This window comes from Papaver somniferum, chromosome 9 (assembly GCF_003573695.1).
Source record: "Papaver somniferum cultivar HN1 chromosome 9, ASM357369v1, whole genome shotgun sequence".
In the NCBI taxonomy this organism is placed as follows: domain Eukaryota; kingdom Viridiplantae; phylum Streptophyta; class Magnoliopsida; order Ranunculales; family Papaveraceae; genus Papaver; species Papaver somniferum.
The window spans coordinates 113,239,642-113,246,901 of record NC_039366.1 but is presented as its reverse complement, the minus strand read 5'-3'; positions in this window follow the sequence as shown (position 1 = coordinate 113,246,901).

Genomic DNA, 7,260 nt, shown 5'->3' with positions numbered 1-7,260 from the left:
AAAAGAGGAGTTTTTTTCAATTATAGCATTATCATGGTATCTACTCTATACCCCCAAACCTAAACTAAACATTGTCCTCAATGTTTCAAAATGGAAAGAATTATAAAACAATATATGAAGAGGAACATGCTGAGTAGAGTAAAAGGAGAGAGAATACCCGATTGTACGGTGGAGCTCGATTAAAACTCCGTTATTCAAGGCAAAAATCCATCATATTAGCAGTCACAATGGATGAGCACAAAATATACACAAAAGGAAATTTAACTAACACATTATCTACAAGAAAATTTTGGTTTTAATGGGATTGGACTTTTTGGAAAAAAATTGGTTTTGTTGGGATACATTTGGTTTTGATGGGAAAACGAAAAATTTTGGTTTTTAGGGAAACATTTGGAAAACTGTTTGGTTATTTAGGGAAAGAGTGGACCAGTTTAGTCCACATAGACTGGGTCCTCCAGGTCGGTTGTTTCAATGTCGGGTGGAAATGGCTCAAGGAATGGCTTTAATCTCTGCCCGTTGACTTTGAAAACGTTCTTGTTGGAGACATCCTCCAACTCTACAGCTCCATGAGGAAAAACTGTGCGTACTAGGTACGGACCCTTCCATCTGGAACGCAGTTTTCCTGGAAAAAGATGTAATCGGGAGTCATACAGCAAGACTTTCTGACCAGGAGTGAAGGATTTGCGTAGAATACGCTTGTCATGAAACATCTTCATCTTCTGCTTGTACAGCTTGGCACTGTCATAAGCCTCATTTCTCAATTCTTCCAACTCGTTGAGTTGAAGTTTCCTTTGAATTCCAGCTTCGTCCAGAGAAAAGTTCAGCTCTTTGATTGCCCAGTAGGCACGATGTTCTAATTCCACAGGTAGATGGCACGGCTTTCCATACACTAGACGATAGGGGGACATGCCAATTGGTGTCTTATAAGCTGTTCTATAGGCCCACAAAGCATCATTCAATCTCAATGACCAATCTTTCCTGGACGGGTTGACCGTCTTCTCCAGAATGTGCTTAATTTCCCTATTAGACACTTCCACTTGTCCACTAGTCTGAGGGTGGTACGGAGTAGCAACCTTGTGAGTTATGCCATACTTGCGTACTAAAGACTCAAAGTACTTGTTACGAAAATGTGAACCGCCGTCACTGATGATAGCTCTAGGGGTACCAAAACGTGAAAATATGTTCTCCTTTAGAAATGAAAGTACCACCTTGTGGTCATTTGTTCTGGTTGTATGGCTTCTACCCACTTAGAAACGTAATCAACGGCGACTAGATGTACAACTTGCTGTCAGACATGGGAAATGGACCCATGAAGTCTATCCCCCAAACATCAAAAATCTCCACAATCAAAATGGGGTTATAACCGGAAAAGCCATCTAGAAAACAGTAGTGACTGTGTCCAGACACACGTTCTAGCATTTGGTCAATGAAAGGGAGCGGGAAGTGATCCTTCCTTGTTACTGTGTTCAACTTCCTGTAGTCGATGCATACTCGCCATCCTGGTTGTACGAGTAGGGACTAATTCATTCTTGTCGTTCTGAACAACAGTAATGCCTGACTTCTTAGGCACAACTTGAATGGGACTAACCCATTTGCTATCGGGAATTGGGTATATGATACCCGCATCAAGTAGTTTCAGGATCTCTCCTTTGACTACATCTCTCATGTTAGGATTAAGTCTCCTTTGCATTTCCCTCGATGGTTTGGCATTCTCTTCAAGGTTAATGTGGTGCATGCAAATGGTGGGACTAATTCCTTTGAGATCTGAGATGGTCCATCCTAAGGCCTCTTTGTGTTCCTTAAGTACTTCTAAAAGCTTACTTTCCTGTTCCGTGTCTAAACATGATGAAATAATGACAGGTAAAGTATCAGAAGAACCTAGGAATGCGTACTTCAACGTACTAGGCAATGTTTCAATTCAAGCTTGGGTGGCTCAACAATGGATGGAATAAGCTTGGAATCAGAAGTAGGGTGGTTCCACTTCATATTTCCTTTCAGTGATGTCCATTTGAGGTACAGATTCGAGCAGAGATAGGACGTCACTACAGTATGCATCATCATAGAATCAGGGTTAAAGTTCTCCATACATGCTTGAAAGGGGTCGACGGATAGAATGTTAGTCAACGAATCTTGCATTAATCCTTCAATCATATACTTCATGCACATCATCATCATCAAGATTCACAGGTTGTTGACTAATATCGAACACATTCAATTCTACCGTCATGTTACCAAAAGACAGTTTCAACACTCCATTCCGACATTGATGATCGCGTTGGACGTAGCCAAGAAAGGACGTCCTAAGATGACAGGAATGTGACAGTCTGGGTTTTGTACAGGTTGAGTGTCTAAGACAATGAAGTCTACGGGAAAATAGAATTTGTCAACCTTGATCAAAACATCTTCCACCACTCCACGAGGAATCTTGACAGATCGGTCTGCCAGTTGTAGAGTGATAGATGTTGGTTTCAACTCCCCAAGACCTAACTGCTCATAAACAGAATATGGCAGTAGGTTAACACTTGCACCTAGGTCTAATAACGCTTTATTGACCGTGTGTTCTCCTATAGTGCAAGAAATTGTTGGACATCCTGGATCCCTAAACTTGGGTGGAGTTTTGTTCAGAATGATGGAACTCACCTGCTCAGCTAAAAAGCACGTTTTTGCACATTGAGCTTGCGTTTTGAGTACACAAGTCTTTGAGGAATTTGGCATAAGCAGGGATTTGCTTGATTGCTTCAAGAAAAGGAATGTTGATGTTGACTCTCTTGAACAGATCTAACATCTCATTGTAATGGGTACTTTTCTGTTGATAGATCAATCTTTGAGGAAATGGAGCAACAGGAAGATGAGTTGGCAAAGGGACATTCACAGCAGTAGAATTGTCAGATTTTCCAACTTGCTCAGATTCTTTGGTTTTCTGGGGTTGTGGAGAAGCGTGGAATTTGTATCAGATTCATTAGGTTCGCCCACGTTGTTCTCGATGACTTTACCACTTCGGAGGGTGGTAATGGCATGGATTTGATCAGGTGAGGTTTCAGTGCAGGATGTTGTGCCTGTTTGAAATATCCTCTTTGGATTTTGTTGGGGTTGGCTCGGAAGTTTACCCTTTTCTCTCTCACATATTTGATCCATCTTTTGATCTAGATTTTTCTGACTTTGCATCAAACTCTGGAACATTTCCTCTAAGGTGGACAATCTCTTGTCGGTATTGTGTTGAGGGATGATTGTTGTTGAGAGTTTGATTGTTGTTGAGGGTTTCTCGGGTGTTGATAACCTTGATTGTTCTGATATCCCTGATTGTTTTGATGCTTGATTGGGTTGATAGCTCTGATTGGGTTGATAGCTCTGATTGGGTTGAGATGGTCCTCCTTGAGTGGGTCCTTTTGACCATGAAAAGTTAGGGTGGTTTCTCCATCCTGGATTGTAGGTCTGTGAATAAGGGTTATGCTCTGGTTTCTGAAACATGGCATGTGCCTGTTCAAGCCTAGACTCCTGGATTGCAAGCAAATCTGGACAATTTTGGAATTGATGGTTGGGGTCGTTACAAGCAGCACAAACAGACGAAGCGACATGTTCTCGGAGAGTAGTGGTGGAAGGTTTTGAATTTTTATGTAGTTCTAACTCTTCTAATCTCCTAACTATTGATGCCATGTTTGCTCTACCCTCAAAATCCGCTTCAATCCTAAAAGCCTTGCTTCGGATGTAGTCTTTCTGGTTTCACGGATGGATTCCCACTGTTGCGTCTTTTCAGCTACTTCAATAAGAAGTCCCAAGACGCGTCAGCAGTTTTATCTACGAATAGACCATTACACATCGACTCAACCGTTGTTCGGGTGGACACATCTAGACCTTCATACAAAATTTGCACAAGTCTCCATTTTTCAAAACCATGATGGGGACATTGGAGCAATAATTCATTGAATCTCTCCAGGTATCTAGCTAAGGTCTCACCTTCTAATTGCACAAAGCTATTCAGACTTTGACGAATTGTCGCAGTCTTGTGGTTCGGGAAAAACTTTTTGAAAAACTCCTTTGTGAGGTCATCCCATGTCATGATGGATTGAGGCTGTAAAGCATAGAGCCAGGCCTTTGCCTTATCTTTCAGGGAAAAAGGAAAAAGCCTTAACTTCAGGGTTTCGTCGGTCATTTGAGTGAAACGCAGAGTTCCACAAATTTCCTCGAATTCTCTCACGTGGTGGTAAGGGTTTTCATTCTCAACACCTCTAAAAATAGGAAGCATCTGTATTGTGCTAGATTTCAGCTCATAATGGCCATTAGCCTCGGGCAGCAAAATACAGACGGTTGACTGGCTCTAGTTGGGTACATATAATCCTTGAGGGTACGTGGTTCTCCCATTGTTTCTGGTTGATCTGGACTGTCTCCCTCAGAACTTAGAATTTCGATAGGTTCGTCTGGGTTAATTCTAACAAGTCTGTTTGTCTGGTCTCTGTAGGTCACAATCATGTCCTAGTAGGTACCTTAACTAACATGTTGGTCAGACAGAGCAATCGGAAACAATTTGGCCCAAGGGTTATGAAGATTTGGTTTTTGAATGGGTTTTGGTTTAAAGAAGGGATTTTGTTTTTTTGGTTTAAAATTTTGGGCTTTGGAAAAAAATTTTTGAACTAAACCTAGCATAAATTATCACAACTCATAAAAGAAAATAAAAACAATAATAATAATTAAAACAAGCCCATAAAAGAAAAAAGAAAAATAAAAGAAAAATAAAGAAAAACAAAAAAGAAAATAAAAAATTATTACAATCCCAAATATAAAAAAAGAAAAAGAAAATAAAAAATTATTACAACCCAAAATAAATAATTAAAAAATTATTACAAGCCCAAATTTGAATTTAAATGAGCCCAAGTGGGTTAACTCATGGGTTAGGCTTACTTGTTTTTGGAGGGAAGCCCAAAAATAGGCTTTTAGTCCCCTTTTAGTTGCAAGGCCCAGTTGGGCTTTAGGATCGTCCTAGCAGCTCACGTCCAAGCCCAGCAGCAGCAGGTGTAGCAGAGCCCAGCAGCAGCAGCAACGGAGCCCAGCTGAAGTTGCAAGCCCAAGAGCAGTTGAGGTTACTGAGCCCAGCTCAGTTGGTTCAAGCCCAGTTCAGAGATTGTTGCACAAGCCCAGCAGAAGAGGTTGGCAGCAGGCCTGGCAGCAGCTTTGCAGCTTCAGTTGGCAGCAGTTGGCAGCAAGTTGGCAGCAGTTGGCAGCAAGCTTGGCAACAGCAACAGCTTGGCAGCAGCAGCTTCTCAGCAGCTTCAGCAACACTTGCAGCAGCAGAGCAACACTTGCAGTTGCAGCAGCAACAGCACCAGCAGAGCAGCAGCTTCACAGCAGCTTCAGTTGGCTTCAGTTGGCAGCAAGTTGGCAGAAGCAACAGCAACAGCAGCAACAGTAGCTTGGCAGCAGCAGCTCCACACCAGCAGCAGCAGCAGCTTGAAAACTTCAAAAAGATGGCAGCCAGCTCCCCGGCAGCGGCGCCAAAAACTTGTTGTGATTCTTAGAGATGCACACAAAACACTTGCAAGTATACAAGGTCAAGATTTATAATATAAGAGTGAGTAGGGGTTTGTCCACAGGGAGAGGAGCATATGAGAAGTTTTCCTAGACTAATAAGAGTGGCAATGCACTATGGCAGTGAGCTAAACATGTAACTGATATGAACCAAGGCTTGGAAAGTAAAGCAGCAAAGAAACAGCTAAAAGAAGCAGCAAATAACCAAGGCTTGGAAGCCAAGGGCAGGTTGAGTTCAGTGCACTGACTTCAGTGCACAATAGCTACAAAATGCAAGAAAACGAAAGGCAAGAAAAGTAACTGAAATACAAGCATACAGGACTGAAATTAAAAGTGACTGAAATTAAGATTGACTGAAAGAGAAGTGGTGGTAAGCCAAGGCTTATGATCCACCTTGTGTCCTAATCAAGTGACATGGTCTAGGTTATGTTCATTCCTAAGCATACAACTAGAAATGAAAGAACACCAACTTGCTCATTAGTCTACCCCTAGCATTGGCTGTCTTTTGACAGTACAGCCAATCACAGGCTCTGTGAACATTGACATCTCTCATTTGCACAATCTAAACACAGCAGGGAAGAACTATCCTAGCTCAATTACACTTGACAGTGCACAAGGCTTCACTGAGCCTTGGCCTGAAGTTGATTAGCTCATGCTAACCATGTTTAAAACAATCACATTCAACATATGTAAACATTCAAGCACAATTAGCATCATTTGAGATAACAAAACACATAAGCAATACTCTACTGTTCACTGATAAGTATTGAAATTTGAAGTTCAATAAAATTTTTCTCCAATTCTCTACTGGCTAGTCCAGAGAGGTAAATAGTCTCCCTCTAATACTTCCCACAACACCAATTTATACCCAATTACCCATTTAGGGTTTTCCCCCAATTTTCCCCCAAAATCAGTAGAACTAGGGTTTGGTGAAATTGATTTACCTACTGTTGATGAGATATTCGCTCCATCTCGTCGACCCAATCTTCTCCTGCTTCTTCTCGTTCCTCTCGAGCTCCAATTGATGCTTTAATCATCATATATATCCCCAATTTCTCACCTAGGGTTTCAGGCAGAGAGATGAGAAATTGAGGTTATTAATGATGCTAAAGAGATGGTACGTGATGGGTTTAGGTAGAATAGAGTTGGGGAGAAATTAGTGGAGTGATTTGGGGTGAGGTGGTGGTGATGGAGACGGACATGGTGGTGGTACGGGGCATGGCGGTTCTGCAGAGGGGGTGATGGAGGAGATGGTTCGAAGGAGAAAGGGAAGGGTGCGTTTGTTTGAGGTGTAGGTGCTCGGTCGCTAGGGTGTGAGGCGAGTGTATCGAGTTTGATGATCTGCGATGCTGAGCCGTGGGATAGGGAGATGAAAGATCAATCGGACGGTGAGATGAAGTGAAGCTTGTAGCGACCGCTGGATTTTTTTATACAACGAAGTTAACGGCTCTAGATGGGGTTAGGTGTTGTAGTGTAAGGCGGAGATATCAAACGTTGATGAACAGCAAGGGATCGACCGTTGGATTCAACTACCATCTAATCTGAAGGCTTGGAATTTCAGCGCTGTGGTGCTTGGCAGAGACTTCAGATTTTGATGCTCCATGAAGGAGCGACCGTTGGATGCTTCTGAGAACTGATCTGATGGCTGAGAACGGAGGCGCTTTTGTGTGTAGAAAATGAGGTTGTGCGCACCATTCTTCGCGGCTTCCTTGCGTAATTTCTCCCGGCTTTTCACTACTT